The following is a 17,186-nucleotide window of genomic DNA, read 5'->3' as shown; positions in this document are numbered from 1 at the left end:
GAGAGTAGAATGGGCAGACTCCCTTCTTTCAAGGTGTTCTAAAGATGAACTTAAGTTCTGTCCCAATAGTACTATTTCTGAAGGGTTTTACTTACCAACACCAGGAATTTAACCTAGTTGCAGTGATTCTTTGAGAGCGAATTAAGAAATCAAATCCTATAAGGACAAGCAAGATAGAAAACCAACCAAACAAAAATAGTTAAATCTAATGGCTTTTTTTTTTTTTTTTGATTTTTCAAGACAGGGCTTCTCTGTATAACAGCCCTGGCTGTTCTTGAACTAGCTCCGTAGATCAGGCTGGCCTCAAACTCACAGACATCCTCCTGTCTCTGCCTAACGAGTGCTGGGATTAAATGTGTGTACCACCACTACCCGGCCTTAATGGCCTTATTAAGGAAAGGGGAGAGGGGGAGAAAATTTTTCCATAAGAATATAAATAATAAAATTCCCTGTAACAATTTAGACAATCGACTACTAATAAATATCCAATTGTCCATCCTCATTTATGTGTATATCATATAAGTCAAAATATTCAGAATTTCCTAAGATGGAGTCATTGAGTTGGCTCAAGTGGCAAAGGCACTTACCTCCAAGCCTTACCTCCTGAGTTTGATCCCCAGAACTCACAAGATCAACTACCCAATATGTCCTCTGAGTACACTTGCACCATGCATAGAATGCATGTGCACATATACATAGACACACACAACAAAGAACTAAATATTTTTTTAAAGATTGGCCTATGGAGAATGAGATTCATTATACTAGAAACAATTCTACTTTGTTTCTCTGTAGTGTTTTGACAACTCTATTTAAGTCTACTTTTTCTTATAAACAATCTATTTCTCTCAGAATTATTAGCCTTAATATCTGTTTGTTGCTACTTCAGATGCTTACTTGAACTGTATGTGAAGCAACTGCAACAAATAATCACAGTTTAACAATATTTCTTTATATTAAAAATATAAGAATGCAATCCATTTTTTAATGTGTCACTGTGGTTTTTGCAAGTGATTTGTATTTTCTGATTCTTGATTAAAAATAGGTAATAAAGGCAGAGAAAATGTGTCAGAGCTTTGCTGAGTGGCTAATTTCAGACTTGTATTGGTTTGAAGCTGGAGTTCATGGTACTACCTTCTGAGAAATACAAGAATCTCACACACTTAATATGCTCCATGGAAGCTGGGCGGTGGTGGCGCACGCCTTTAATCCCAGCACTCGGGAGGCAGAGCCAGGCGGATCTCTGTGAGTTCAAGGCCAGCCTGGTCTCCAAAACGAGTTCCAAGAAAGGCGCAAAGCTACACAGAGAAACCCTGTCTCGAAAAACCAAGAAAAAAAAAAAAAAACATGCTCCATGGAGACTTGGATTGTAAAAAAAATTAGCACTGTGATGCTGATTATTTTCCATAGTGCCTTTATTTTGGAAAATATTATTTTCTCAAAACATTATTTGAAATACTTGAACAGCAGACATTATCATTTTGTAATGATAAAATGAGAATGTCTAATAATCTTTATGTGACATAAAAATACCACCTTTAAGTGTCTAACTTCAGCCTGACTCATGATTTTTTTAGTGATCTTTTCCCCTAAAATACATAAGAAAATCTACAATGAATGCATCAAAAATTATTTTTTCATCAAAAAATAATTGTTTTGATTTTCTTGTATTCTATTTATACAGAAAGCGCCATAGTCCTTATTCTGAAAAATTCTCCTTTGCTTATTGTGTACAAATATACTGTGGGTAGGAAAGTAAACTTGATATGTAATCATATGAACCTGATATGTTCATAGCACATTGCACACTAAAAGTTTCACAAAGGAGTATACGAATAAAAACTGCCATTCTCAGAAAGACAAACATGGTATGTACTCATACTCATTCATAAGTGGATACTAGATGTAAAACAAAGGATAAGCAGACTGCAACTCACAACTCCAGGGGGGCTACCTAGTAAAGAGGACCCTAAGAATGACACAGGGATTGCCCAACGACAGAGAAATGGATGAGATCTACATGAGCAAACTGGACATGAAGGGGGGGTAATGGAGGGCAAGGGTCAGGGGAAAGAGAGCTTAGGGGAGCAGGAGGTCCCAGTTGGATCAGGAACAGAGTGGGAGAACAAGGAAAGAGACACCATAAATAAATGAAGACCCCAATGATAAATGAAGACCCCACAGGGATAGGAAGAAGCAGAGTGCTAGAGAGGTCCCTGGAAATCCACAAAGATACTTCCACAATAGACTACTGGCAATGGTTGAGAGAAAGCCCGAGCTGACCTGCTCTGGTGATTAGGATGGCTGAACACCCTAACTGTCATGCTAGAACTCTCATCCAGTGACGGATGGAAGCAGATGCAGAGATCCACAGCGAAGCCCGTGGAGCTTTAGGAGTTTAATGAGCCCGAGAGAAGTGGGATTATATGAGCAAGAAATATTGAGACCATGATTGGAGAAAGCACAGGGACAAATAGGCAAACTAGTGGAAACACATGAACTATGAACCAAAAGCTGAGAAGCCCCCATGGAACTGGATCAGGCCCCTGGATAAGTGAGACAGTTGATTAGCTTGAACTATTTAGGAGGCCCCCAGGCACTAGGACCAGGACAGGTCCTTAGTGCATGAGCTGGCTTTTTGGAACCTAGGGCTTATGCCGAGACACTTTGCTCAGCCTTGGTGTAGGGAGGAGGGGACTGGGCCTGCCTCAACTGAATCTACCAGGCTGAGCTGACTCCCTAGGGGAGACCTTGCCTTGGAGGATGTGGGAATGGGGGGTGGATTGGGGGGAGATACTGGGGGGTAGGAGGAGGGAGTACAGGGGAATCCATGACTGATATGTAAAATTAAATTAATTATAAAATAAAATAATAATAAAAGTAAAAAAAAAAAAAGAATAAACACTGTCTGTCTCAAGGTAGGAAACAGAGAAGTCCCCATGATGTGTCTCTATATTTGACCATGGTCAATAGTGAACACGGAGTCATGCAGGTGAGCTGTACTACAACTGCTCTGAGTTTCAGGTGTGTTTATTTAGGGAATATCAGAGTGGTAGACTGATGTAATGCATATGACTTGCACATCAGGCTTGTATATGTACATCATCACAGAAAGCTTAGTGAAAGTGAATTCAGGAGCATTATAGGACCTCACATTCTGTTGACTGTCCTGTAGGTCTGTCAACTCACACTTCCCAAATTAGAACTGCACAGACTGAGAATCAAGTCACTTCAAAGATTGTTCATGCACAAGTTTAAAATGGATGCTGTTCCTTAAGGGAATTGGTTTTCTTGAATAAGAGTTGAACTCAAAGTGCCCTTTCTCTAGATATTCTCCATCTTCAGGCTGGTGGGACACAATTCCTAAACTAAAGGCCATGTAGAGCAGAAGCTGACTACTTTTATCACAACCAATAATCTGGAGTAGAAGCTCTTTTCACCCAGACTATGCACAGTTTATTTTTAAAACTGCTCTGAATATCTATATCTAAATTGCATATACTTTTCCTCTTATAGTTATAAAACGTCATATATACTTCATGAATAGGGAAGAGAAATTTGCATTCACTTCCTCTATGTTTAAATTTATCTCTTTTTGCTGAGGCAAGCATCTGGTAAGGCATATCTGACTTCTGCATGTTTCACATACCAATGTAATAGCACTAGTAAGATAATATTAAGACTATTATAATATTGCTTTTTTTTCTACAAAGAGACTAAGAGTGAGCCAAAATTATCTAAATAAAGGGCAGAAGCTTTAGTTTGTAACATTTGAACAGGTGTTTATTCATCAATAAAAGGACCCTGAATGACACAACTGAGCACTAACAATATCTTCTTAAGTACTCTTTCCAGAGAGAAATGAGCAAAAATGCACACACATCCACAAACTCCTAACATCTTCAATAAACGGGTCAATTACAAAAAACATAAATAAAACATTTTGAGTAGAAATTGTGTCAGGATAAATGTCTGTCAATGGGATTTTAATACTGTTGATACAAAGTTGGAATGATATTAAAAGACAATAAACATCAAGAAGTTACAATGAAGAGTGAGATGGCTACAAATGTCAGTGTACTAACCATAAGCATTGTGAGGGACACTGCATTGTTGCTATACTTTTGAAACACCTTAAAACTTCAAAGCAGACGAGATCTGGCACTTTCAGGATGGTATGGCCGTAGAATTGCTCAACATCCCTAATTATCAGGGAAATGCAAATCAAAATGACTCTGAGATACCACCTTATGCCTGTCAGAATGGCTAAGATCAAAAACACTGAAGACAGCTTATCCTGGAGAGGATGTGGAGCTAGGGGAACTCTTCTCCACTGCTGGTGGGAATGCAAGCTTGTACAATCACTTTGGAAATCATTATGGCACTTTCTTAGAAAACTGGGAATCAATCTCCCCCAAGATCCAGCTATACCACTCTTGGGCATATACCCAAGGAATGCTCAATCATACCTCAAGGGTACTTGCTCAGCAATGTTCATATCAGCATTGTTTGTAATAGCCAGAACCTGGAAACAACCTAGATGCGCTTCAACTGAAGAATGGATAAATAAAATGTGGTACATATATACAATGGAATACTACTCAGCAGAGAAAAAACAATGACACCATGAGTTTTACAGGCAAATGAATGGATCTAGAAAAAAATCATCCTGAGTGAGGTAACCCAGACTCAGAAAGACAAACATGGTATGTACTCACTCATAGGAGGATGCTAGATGTAAAACAAAGATGACTAGACTGCTACTCACATCACCAGGGAGGCTACATAGAAAACAGGACCCCAAGAAAGAAACAGGGATCACCCAGTGACAGAGAAATGGATGAGATCTACATGAACAACATGGACGTGAGTGGGGGTAATGAAGAGTGAGGGTCGAGGGAAAGAGAGCTTGGGGGAGTGGGAGATCCCAGCTAGATCAATAACGGAGATGGAGAACAAAGAATAAGACACCATGATAAGTGAAGATCACATGAAAATAGGAAGAAGCAAAGTGCTAGAGAGGTACACAGAAATCCACAAGATACCCCCACAATAGACTACTGGCAATGGTTGAGAGACAGCCCCAAATGACCTACTCTGGTGATAGGATGGCCAAACACCCTAATTGTCGTGCTAGAAACCCCATCCAATGACTGAGGGAACCGGATGCAGAGATCCATGGCTGTGGGGCGTTTACCCACCAACCCCACAGTTCCCCAGAGTTTTCTTGAGTGTGAGCAGAAGGAAATATTAGATAGAAGGATTTATTGCAAAGAAGCTTGTGGAGATAAACAGATAGAAAATAAAGGATAGCCTTGACAGGCCTGGAACCTATTCCAACTTCCAACGGGCCCAACTGTCTCTGCCCCAGGGTCTTTATAGAAATGCCAAGGGGTGGAGCAAAAGACCTCCTCCCCCAGCACAGCCAAGTGCAGACCATCTCAGACACCTGCACTCAGGCCCGTGGTCCTAATCATCCTCTATGTGGACCTGCTGGTTAAAGCCACAAGGTACCCGAGAACAGGCTCCCACACATGGCCAGGCCCCAGGTGGAGCTCCAGGAGTCCAACTGGCAAGAAATTGTTTGTATGAGCGAGAATTTTTGAGACCAAGGTTGGATAAAGCACAGGGACAAATAGCCAAAAGAATGAAAACACATGAAGTATGAAACAATAGCTGAGGAGCCCCCAACTGGATCAGGCCCTCTGGATAAGTGAGACAGTTGATTAGCCTGATCTGTTTAGGAGGCATCCAGGCAGTGGGACCGGTTCCTGTACTCAGTGCATGAGTTGGCTGTTTGGAACCTGGGGCTTACACAGGGACATTTGGCTCAGCCTGGGAGAGGGCACTGGACCTGCCTGGACTGAATCTACCAGGTTGAATTCAATCCTCAGGGGAGTCTTGGCCCTGGAGGAGATGGGAATGGGGGATGGGCTGGGGGGAAGGTGGGGGTGGGGAGCAGGAGGGGGGAAAACAAGGGAATCTGTGGCTGATATGCAAAATTAAATTAAATTATAAAATTAAAAAAATTATAAGCTGGAAAAAAATTCAAAGCAAACTTCCAACCAACCAATCTAGAAGTGGCACAGTTCATGTAAGGAACCTTGTGTCAGGTGACTCATTGGCTGGTTCCAACAGAGAAGAGAGCTGTTTCTACCACTTGTGTTCTATAAAAGAAAGAATTGTACTTCTAGTACCAGAAACCTGCCCTCTAGGCCAGCAGCTCTCCCTCATGTTACACACACACACACACACACACACACACACACACACACACACACACACACAAACACCAATTTCAGTCTCTTGAGGATGTGTTTGTTTCATGGATGCAGTGGCTTTTGAACATGCTAGCCTAAAGATCAGCATACCACCTATGGACTCCATTTTGGGATATGCCACTCACCTAATGTACTTGCCTTCCTGTGAACCTTTCCTGAATGAGCTACAGGCATATAACAGATACCAAAAATGCAACTAACAGTTTGTTAACAACTGCATGGACCTGACTGAATACCTGTTTCTAAATAGTGTGATACATTTCCCCTCTCCTTTAAGACCTCCAAACCTGGACAGACTCCATGTAGTCTTACTCTGAATAATGTCAATATGAAAATTGGGCCACTTGAATTGGTTTGTAATTCAAATATAATAAAAGAATCTGTGTCTAGGAATCAATAAATCTTTTAATTTTTCTCTCTGATGATTTGGCCACTGAGATACCTAAACAGTCAATACACCTGTGTTGGGAGAGATTTCCTGTCCTTTAATCAACAGTGGGGCAGAGCATGTGTTTATAAACTAAAGGAATTTATAAATATTTATTTAAACCTAAATAGGTTTAAATAATTGTAATATTTCAAATATGATAGTACTTCTACATTAGCTTGGATGAAGAGAAGAAAGCTGGAGGAAATCTTTCTCTAATGCAGTTCAAACAAATCAGCCATGCAGATGAAAAATGAATTAAAATATTAAATTGCCAACTGACAATCTTAGCTTCACTAATTATGGAGGTGTAATATGTATATATAGAGAACACTCAGAATTTTCATCCTGCAGCTTAGGGTTATAGCCATGGATTAAATAAAAATTCATATAATATGACAGTTTGGGTAAGAGGAATATATTTTACATAAATAGAAAACAAAAGTGAGGTAGATATATACGTGTATATTTGCCATCATGGGATTTAGAAACCTAGAAGGAGACAAAAAAGACTAATATGTAACAGTAAAGGAAGGAATTTAACAAATACATGATTCTCAGCTACTTGTCTGTGATGCTGAGTAGCTTTGTGCAAGGGAAACAAGTTGAATTGGGACTGACTTTGATTCACATTTATCTGAGCTGGTCCTATTTGCTGAGAGGCTTCCTGACATGTCATCATCCTGTTGTAGAAGCAATGCTTCTACAAGGGCTGTGGCAATTCACTTGCCTGAGCTCTCAGCTACAAATGCATTATCCTAAATTCTCCAGCATCTCACACAGATGAAGAATGTGTCATGCTCCTCATCCAACGAAGTCCAGTTGGGCCATTTCAAGAAAAAATATTTTTTGTTATTGTCTGTGTCTCTGTGGAAGGATCAAGTTTACCTTGAAAACAAAATAAACTCCAATATACTCAGGCACCATCCTGCTGATTTTCTATGTAAAATAAATTCTGATTGACTGCCACTACATGAATCTGGGACCCTGTGAGGCACACTTTGAAGTCTCTTATATGAGGAGCTGTGGCGATTGTCCTGGGCTCTGCAAGTGCCATGTCAGATAGGTGTCTCTATTACTGTTTAGGTGGCTCTGAATAGCCCTGCAGGAGATGGAGGCTGGCTCTCAGAGGGTGACATCAGGAAAATTGGAGTCTGTGTCATCACGTTGTCACCACTGGAAGTTGAAATTGAGATAAGTGCAAAGTCATATATCAATTATGAGAAATATATAATTTCCTTTACTTTTTGAGTGAGATCTTTATATTTTGGGTTTTTAATTTTTGTTCAGGCACCAAATATATTTTCACCAAAAAATGTAAATTGAAAACCTTAATAAGACTCTAAATACCACTGTATTACCTACAAAACCCTCTGCTATTATGCTAACTAAGTTATTGATCATTGGAATGATAGGATAATAGGTAAAGCCTAGACTGTTATACATCCAGGAGAAAACAATCAATGTTTTAAAAATGCTAAAATGTCTCTCTCAAATAAGAAGGGTAATATTGTAATATACGATGTTGTCAGGGAGAGAGAAAATTTTTTCAACCAAGATGGACTCATGGAAATCCTAAAATACATTTGGCAAATGTCAGTCATTAGTTGAGACACTAGTACAAATTCCAGTCCTCCAAGAGCTGGGGCAGAGGATCTATCTATACTATAATTACTGATTGATAATTTCCTTATTCACTTTTTATAAATTGGTTTTATAGTAGAGTGTTTAATCCATTAGAGAAGAATTAAAAAGCATGAAACTATCTAAACTAGACATGAAATGTGTAGCATATATTCCTACATGAAATATTTGCTAAAACTGAGAGTGGTATATTTTGTGTTGTGGGGATTATTCTGCCATGTATGAATCTTTCTCATTGTTCTAAGTATTTTGTTTTAATTAATAAATCCCCCAGACCTTTCAATCTTGAGCTTTCTCAAGTATTTTCATCTTTATGTTCTTTCATGTTTTGCCTTCAAAAAAGGAGATATAACATTGTTCCCCTGTCTTAAACACATTTCACTCAGTTTTTCATTCTACCCATTTCCATATTGTTTCCTCCATGGTTTGTATTACTGAAAAGTGACTATGCTCCATTTGGTGCATACAGAGAACAATTTTCTCAAACAATCCCCTTATCATTCTGTCATATATCAGAGTGAATGCAATTCTCTTGCACATTTCATAAAATAAAGCTTTTTCTAAACCACTGATATGATAAATTGAACTGGCCTTTGCTTTTAATCATCTCATAAGTGAGAAACATTTAAATATTTACCTTCCCTCAAAAGTCCTGTTAATCTCCTTAATGAATTTAAGGATTCATAACAGGATAATTAAGTAATTTAAAATTCAATAAGGTAACAACATATAGCAAAACAGAATAGAAAATCTTTAGCTCTTTTCCATGGATTAATGGTCTGCTCTGCTTTACAGATGCATAGTTGGATAAACAGACATAGTGTCTTAGTTAGAGTTCTATTGCTATGAAGAGACATCATAACCACTGAAAATCTTATAAAAGAAAAACATTTACTTGAGGTGACTTTCATTTTCAGAGGTCTAGTCTATAATCATCATGATGTGACATGGTGACATGAGGGCAGACATGGTGCTGGAGAAGTAGTCAAGTGTCCTACATCTTATCTCATAGGCAACAAGAACTGGTCTCAGTGGCATACTGAGGGAAACTTGAGCAAAAGAGACCTCAAAGCCTGCCTCTACAATAACACACTTCCTCCAACAAGGCCACACCCACTTAAAAATATCACCTAATAGTGCCAATTCCTTTAGGGGCCATTTACTTTCAAACCACCACAAATAGAGATTATCTATCTGTCTGTCTATCTATCTATCTATCTATCTATCTATCTATCTATCTATCTATCTATTTATCTATCTATAATCTGTCTGTCTGTCTATCTATATAGTCATGTGTTAGGTACTGGAAGTCCCAGAGTCTGAGGGTTACTAGCTTAAAAAATAGCTATGTTGTCTTGAGGTTCACACTTTTTTCTTTGCTAACATGATGTTTATCACATCTCTCTAGCTGTGAAAATAGCAGTTATTGAGATAGCAAATATTCACTGAGATGGAAACATTGGAAGAAGTAAAGTCTCATACAGTGATTCTCTTGCTGTTACAGTCATACAAGTGAAAATGAATATATCTATGTTGAGAATGTCAACCACTTTTTTAAAAAAAAATCTTTATTTGAATAAGTGTTCTATGACTACATGTTTGTAAGCACAATGTGCACATATCTGGTGTTCTTAGATGACAGAAGAGGTTGCATGATACCCTGGAATTGAAGTTAAAGGTAGCTGTGAGTCACCATTTGAATGCTGAGTATCAAATTTAGGTTCTCTTCAAGAACATCAGGTGCTCCTTTAAATTAGGTAATCTCCGCAAACCTCATGATGTCATTGTTTTTCTCTGCTGAGTAGTATTCCCTTGGGTATATGTACCACATTTTCTTTATCCATTCAAAGGTTCAGGGAGATCAAGGTTGTTTGTAGGTTCTGGCTATTACAAATAGTGCTGCTTTGAACATAGCTGAGCATGTGTCCTTGTGGTATGATAGAGCATTCCTTGGGTATATGCAAAAGAGTGTTATAGCTGGGTCATGTGCAAGACTTATTCCCAATTTTCTGAGAAACCACCATACTGATTTCCAAAGTGGCTCTAAAAGTTTGCATTCCCACCAACAGTGGAGGAGAGTTCCCCTTGCTCCACATCCTCTCCAGCATAAGCTGTCTTCATTATTTTTGATCTTAGCCATTCTGACAGGTATAAGATGGTATCTCAGAGTCGTTTTGATTTGCATTTCCCTGATGATTAATGATGTTGAGCAATTCCTTAAATGTCTTTCAGCCATTTGAGATTCTTCTGTTGAGAATTCTGTTCTCATAAAAATAGCTTATTTTTTAATTGGATTGTTAGGTATTTTGATGTCTAGTTTCTTGAGTTCTTCATATATTCTGGAGATCAGCCCTCTGTCAGATGTTGGGTTGGTGAAAATCTTTTCCCATTCTGTAGGCTGTTGTTTTGTCTTATTGACCGTGTCCTTTGCCCTACAAAAGCTTCTCAGTTTCAAGAGCTCCCATTTATTAATTGTAGCTTGCAGTGTCTGTGCTACTGGTGTTATATTTAGGAAGTGATCTCTAGTGCCAATGCATTCAAGACTATATCCTACTTTCTCTTCTATCAGGTTCAGAGTAGCTGGATTTATGTTGAGGTCTTTGATCCACTTGGACTTAACTTTTGTGCACGGTGACAGATATGAATCTATTTGCAGCCTTCTACATGTTGACATCCAGTTATGCCAGCACCATTTGTTAAAGATGCTTTCTTTTTTCCATTGTACAGCTTTGGCTTCTTTGTCAAAAATTAGGTGTTCATACGTGTGTGGATTAATGTCAGGGTCTTCAGTTTGATTCCATTGGTCCACATGTCAGTTTTTATGCCAGTGCCAAACTGCTTTTATTACTGTAGCTCTATAGTAGATCTTGAAGTCAGGGATCATGATGCCTCCAGAGGTTGCTTTATTGTACAGGATTTTTTTTTTTTAGCTATCCTGGGTTTTTTGTTTTTCCATATGAAGCTGAGTATTGTTCTTTCCAGGTCTGTGAAGAATTGTGTTGGTATTTTGATGGGGATTGCATTGAATATGTAGATTACTTTTGGTAAGACTGCCATTTTTACTATGTTAGGTTTGCAGGCAAATGGATGGAACTAGAAAATTTCATCCTAAGTGAGGTAACTCAGACTCAGAAAGAAAAATATGGTATGTACTCACTCATAAGTTGATACTAGATATAAAGCAAAGGATAACAGGACTGCAACCCACAGCTCCAGGGAGATAGCTAGTAAGGAGGACCCTAGGAAAAATACAGGGATCGCCCGGTGATAGAGAAATGGATGAGATCTACATGAGCAAAATGAAAGTGTGTGTGGGGGGGGAGTAATGGAGGGCAACAGACAGGGGCATGAGAGCTTAGGGGAGCAGGGGAGCGGGAGGTTTGAGCTGGAACAGGAACACAGTGGAAGAACATGGAAAGAGATACCATGAAAAATGGAGGCACCATGGGAATAGGGAGAAGCAGAGAGCTAGGGAGCTCCCCAGGATTCCAGAAAGTTGACTCCACCATAGACTACTGGCAAAGGTGGAGAGGGTGCCTGAGCTGACCTACTCAGGTGATCGGACAGCTGAATACCCTAACTGACATCACAGAACCATCATCCAGTGACTGATGGAAGCAGATGCAGAGATCCATGGCAGGGTCCCAGGCAGAGCTCTAGGAGTCCAACTGATGAGAGAGAGGAGGGATTCTATGAGCAAGAGATATGGAGACCATGATTGGAAAAAGCAGCGACAACTAGCCAAACTAGTAGAAACACATGAACTGTGGACCAATAGTTGAGGAGCTCCCATGGTACTAGACTAGGCCCTCTGGATAAGTGAGACTATTGTTTAGCTTGAACTGTTTAGGGGGCCCCCAGGTATAAGGACCTATCCTCAGTGCATGAACTGGCTTTTTGGAACCTAGTGCCTATGGTGAGATACTTTGTGTAGCCTTGGTGCAGAGAGGAGGGGCTTGAACCTGCCTCAACTGAATGTACCTGACTCTGCTGACTCCCCATGGGAGATCTTACTTTGGAGGAGGTGGGAATGGGGGATGGTCTGTGGGGGAAGCCTGGCGGGGGAAGGGAAGACAGGGGAATCTGTAGTTGATACGTAAAATGAATAGAAAATCTCTTAATCAAACAAACAAACAACAAAAACTAACCAGTTAACAATGTTAAACAAACACACAAACAAACAAACAAAAAAAAAAACAAAACTGGGAATTCTCTCCAACTCCCAACTCCACGAACTACTTTCAAATGTATATTTCCACAATTTGCACATGATGTCAAAGTAATGAAGCTAATGTTCCTAAAAGAGACTGTAACCTTGATTAACTCATCAATAATTTATGTAGAAATTTAAGCAACGTCATAACTAAGAAAATCAGAAGCCAGATAAGTGGTAGCGCACACCTTTAATCACATTAATCACAGCACTAGAGAGACAGAGGCAGGCAGATCTGTGTGACTTTGAGGCCAACCTAGTCTACAGAATGAATTTCAGGACAGCCAGAGCAACAGAGAGAAAACCTGTCTTGAAAAACAAACAAACAAACAAACAAATCATTAGCCTAGAAAAGTGGTATTATACATTGTGTTCCCCAATATATTGTGAACACTAATAAACTTATCTGGGGTCAGAGAACAGAACAGCCAGTAGATATAGAGGCCAGAAAACAGTGGCACATGCACCTTCTGAAGGTAGAGATTCCTCCGGATCTCTGTGAGTTCAAAGACACAATGGAAACAGTCAGGCATGGTACCACATGCCTTTAATCCTAGGAAGTAATGGCAGGAAGTAGAAAGGTATATAAGGCATGAAAACCAGGAACTAAAGCCTGGTTATGTTTTTAGGCTTTTAGCAGCAGTTTAGCTGAGATTCTTTCTGGATGAGGACTCAGTGGCTCCTAGTCTGAGGAAACAGGCTCAGCTGAGAAATTGGCAAGGTGAAGTTAGCTGTGGTTTGTTCTGCTTCTCTGATCTGAATGAATCTAGCATTCATTCCAAAACCTGGCACTGGGTTTGTTTTTATTAATAAGACCTTTTAAGATTCATGCTACGCCAGGCAGTGGTGGCGTACGCCTTTAATAGCAGCACTCAGGAGGCAGAGCCAGGTGGATCTCTCTGAGTTTGAGGCCAGCCTGGTCTACAGAGTGAGATCCAGGACAGGCACCAAAACTACACAGAGAAACCTTGTCTTGAAAAAAAGAAACAGACAAAAAAAAAAAGATTCTTGCTACAATTAAATGTTCTGCCTTGATTTTTCTCTTTAGTATTAACCTACAGGAATTGAATCTGTGTGTAATATAGAGGCACAGGTAGACAGATACATGAATGGGGCATCATAAGGAGACAGGAAATAGTACTTACTCAAACACAAAATCTTTTTTTAAAGATTTATTTATTTTATGAATAAGTGCTTTATCTGTAGGTACTTTATGCCAGAAGATGGCATCAGATCCCGTTATAGATGGTTGGGTGCCACCATGTGATTGCTAGTAATTGAACTCAGCACCTCTGGAAGAAAGGCAGTGCTCTTATCCACTGAGCTAACTCCCCACACAAACACTCCCAAACATATACACACACAATTTTTAAGCAAACAACAAAATGGAGTATAGATTTCTTTTGTTTTAGTGTTTTCTCCTGTTTCTAAAACTGTGCTATGGAATATCAATTCTTCATTAATACCACATTCAGTAGCATGTTTAAGATAACCATTTACTCTATATGATTTCAAATAAACAAATCTATATTCTACTTCATACAGTGGCATTAAAAGTCATGAGTGTTATTCAATATTGTTGATAGTTGTAAGCAGACCAGTGGGCACAGGAACTACTAGAAATCTACTGGAGTGCTGCAGAAGGCTGAGACCATCAATACCCCACTACTAGGATTTCAAGACACAAGAGAGGATCAGGGTTAGACAGTCTTCACTTTCTCTGACACATGTGCTCTCACTTCTGTGAGAAAGCCTGGAATCTTCTCTACTGTCAACTTCTCTTAGTAATGTTTCTCTCCTCCTTTAATACTGAAGAGTAGAAGCTTATTATCTGTTTTAAAAGAACCAGTGTTGGAATGGTCAAAGTAGTTTCCACCATTATGTATGAATCCCACCTGGTGATACAACTCAAACCCCTCACAGGGAATAACTGTGTCCTCTCTTAAGACAGAAAATGCATAGATACTCTTAAGTGCTGGAGATGAAAAGGAGAAAGACAAAGATGGTACAGAGAGGACCATTTAGTTTCTCTTTAGTTCAACAAAACTACAAAACTTTAGTTGTACAAAAACAAATGACTCTCCAATGGCTTTGAAAAATCCTGTGACATCTGAGAAACAGTTTCAGTGAGTGACTCATGAGGAGGAGCAGATGGGACAGTTCAGGCTCTCACTTCTGCTTCCATGAGGTTTATGTTATGACTTGTATCACTGTGGGAGGGGTACTATAACCTTGCAGACAATAATAAGTTGCAAAGTCTTCAGACTCCACGCTGCTGACGGTGAGAGAAAAATCTGTCTCAAACCCACTGCCACTGAACCTCGATGGGACCCCATCTTCCAAGCTATCTGAACCATAAATCAGAAGCTTAGGAGCTTTCCCTGGTTTCTGCTGGAACCAGTTTAAAGCATAGCTAATATCCTGACTAGCCCGGCAAGTGATAGTGACTCTGTCTCCTAGAGAGGCAGACAGGGAGTTTGGAGACTGGGCCATCTGGATGTCACATCTGGCACCTAGGAGTGGAGACATAATAAATTTCCACATAGTTAAGCATGATAAGAGAGGACCTCCCCCAAATGCTAGTCAACAATAATAACTGTAACAGTGAAATTCCCACTTTAGTCTTTTTTTATCTGGTAACCAGAGCAGCAGGAGCCCAAGGAGCTGAGCAGGGGCCCTCATGTCCATGCTGAGTCCTGACTGCAATGACAACTGTACGGGATATGACTGGTATATGAAGAAGTCCTGAAGGTTGTGCAGTGAGTGCATGCAAATCACTGGGAACCAGTTAGGGTGGGGCACAGCTGCTGCAAGACATGTTCATCTCAGTAACTGACCACAAGCACAGTGTCCCCAGATGCCCAAGGTCAGACCACACATATGCCTCCAGAGAATGCTTTTCTTCTTAAAAATTATAAATAATATTTTGGAGGTTATTTGAAAATTTCTACTATACATAAGATCTATTTTGAATTATATATTTCAAAGATATATTGTGGGTAGTATAGAATAATATCCTGCTGTTAAGAAATATACAACAGAGAAAGGACTATTAAATCTTTAACTCACTGAAATAATTCCTATTGGTTAAAAAATAGTATATACCTTTCTTCAGAAGGTTGTGTTCAATTGCTGTAGTCATTACATAAATTAAAAGATAATTTTTTTGTCTGGATCTTATTTTAGGAATTAAAAAAAATTAAGAGCCTTAACTATGTTTACTAAAGTACAAAATATGGAATACACATGGGTACACATAAAACCTTGATCATAACTACATGTGTCACTTGGATTTCTGACTCCATCTGAAGATCGAGGTACTTTCGTACCCACAGACTGCATGAGCAGTACTTTTTTCTTAGTTTGGGGTTCTCCATATTTGGCCTGTTTTCTACCTTTTCTTATTATGTCCCACAATTCCTCAGCATAAAGGATTTAGCAGTAATGACAGATATGAACACTGTAACAGAAAACACTGCTACTCAATACATGGCTCTGCTGTGTATTACAAATGATATTTACACATTCTACTCTTGAACAGAAACTGGAGATATCATCCTGATTGAGGTATCAGTCTCACTGTCTACATGTGTGTCTCAGTCTACAAGCAACCTAGGATGCAGAAATCTTTGTGCATCTTCACACACCAACATTTGAACATCAAACATCTCACACTCAAACTTTGTCTTGGCCATTCATTCTTAATTATCAGCAGGAGAAGTAGAATCAGTTCAGTATTCAGTTCTCCTGTCCTGAGGCTTGGAACATTGGGGTTTCTTAGAAACATTACTGTGAAAGGCCAGACAGTGTGGCAGCCTATGCCTGACCTTGCTGACTTTCCAGGAATCTGGACTTGAATGATGGTTGTGAAAAAACGCCTAGTTATAAAGCAGTTTCTTCAAGATACAGGACACATTCCCCATCAGAGGTATCACACAGCCACTTTTGGCTGGATTAATAGGAATGCTGGTTTTTCTGCCTCTTCATTTCCCTCTCTTTCTGCTGATATCTACCAGCTGCATCTCTGCCTCTGTTTGGTCATTGACACTTGGAAGATAATTCTGCATTGTCATATAATAGCCCACATAGCCCTAGGGAAGCTTTATTCAGGACACTTTCAGTGGATAATAAAAGGAGGTTGACAATTCCCCTCAACCCCAAACACAAATCATTATTTTGCAGAGCATTTAGAAACTGAATTCCTACCACATCTCCATTAATAATATATGCAAATATGAAGGGAAATCCAGAAACATTCAACTTCCCTTTACGAATGGCTCCTAGATTGGATTGAGTAATAAATAATTACTCAGCCTGGTTGGTATGTAAAATGAATAGAAAATCTCTTAATAATAATAATTTAAAAAGGGAAAAAAGAAAGAGAGGCTGGAAACTGGCGAACATCATGAATCTTCTTAGTAGTAAGCATATAATGATGAATGCAGAGTTGATGGTGCACAGCAAGATCACACATTGAGTAGGAGCCTTACCAGCCAAGAAGTAAGGATTTGCTTATCTGTGTAATGCATATGGCCTCCCTACTTCTCTGCTCTCCCACTAAGTCATGGTCAAGGTAAACTACACATGAAACTATAGAAATGGACACAGCATAAAGGAAAAC

This window comes from Peromyscus californicus, unplaced genomic scaffold (genome assembly GCF_007827085.1).
Source record: "Peromyscus californicus insignis strain IS unplaced genomic scaffold, ASM782708v3 Scaffold_6__1_contigs__length_162567912, whole genome shotgun sequence".
In the NCBI taxonomy this organism is placed as follows: Eukaryota; Metazoa; Chordata; class Mammalia; order Rodentia; family Cricetidae; genus Peromyscus; species Peromyscus californicus.
Note: the sequence above shows the minus strand (reverse complement) of the source record.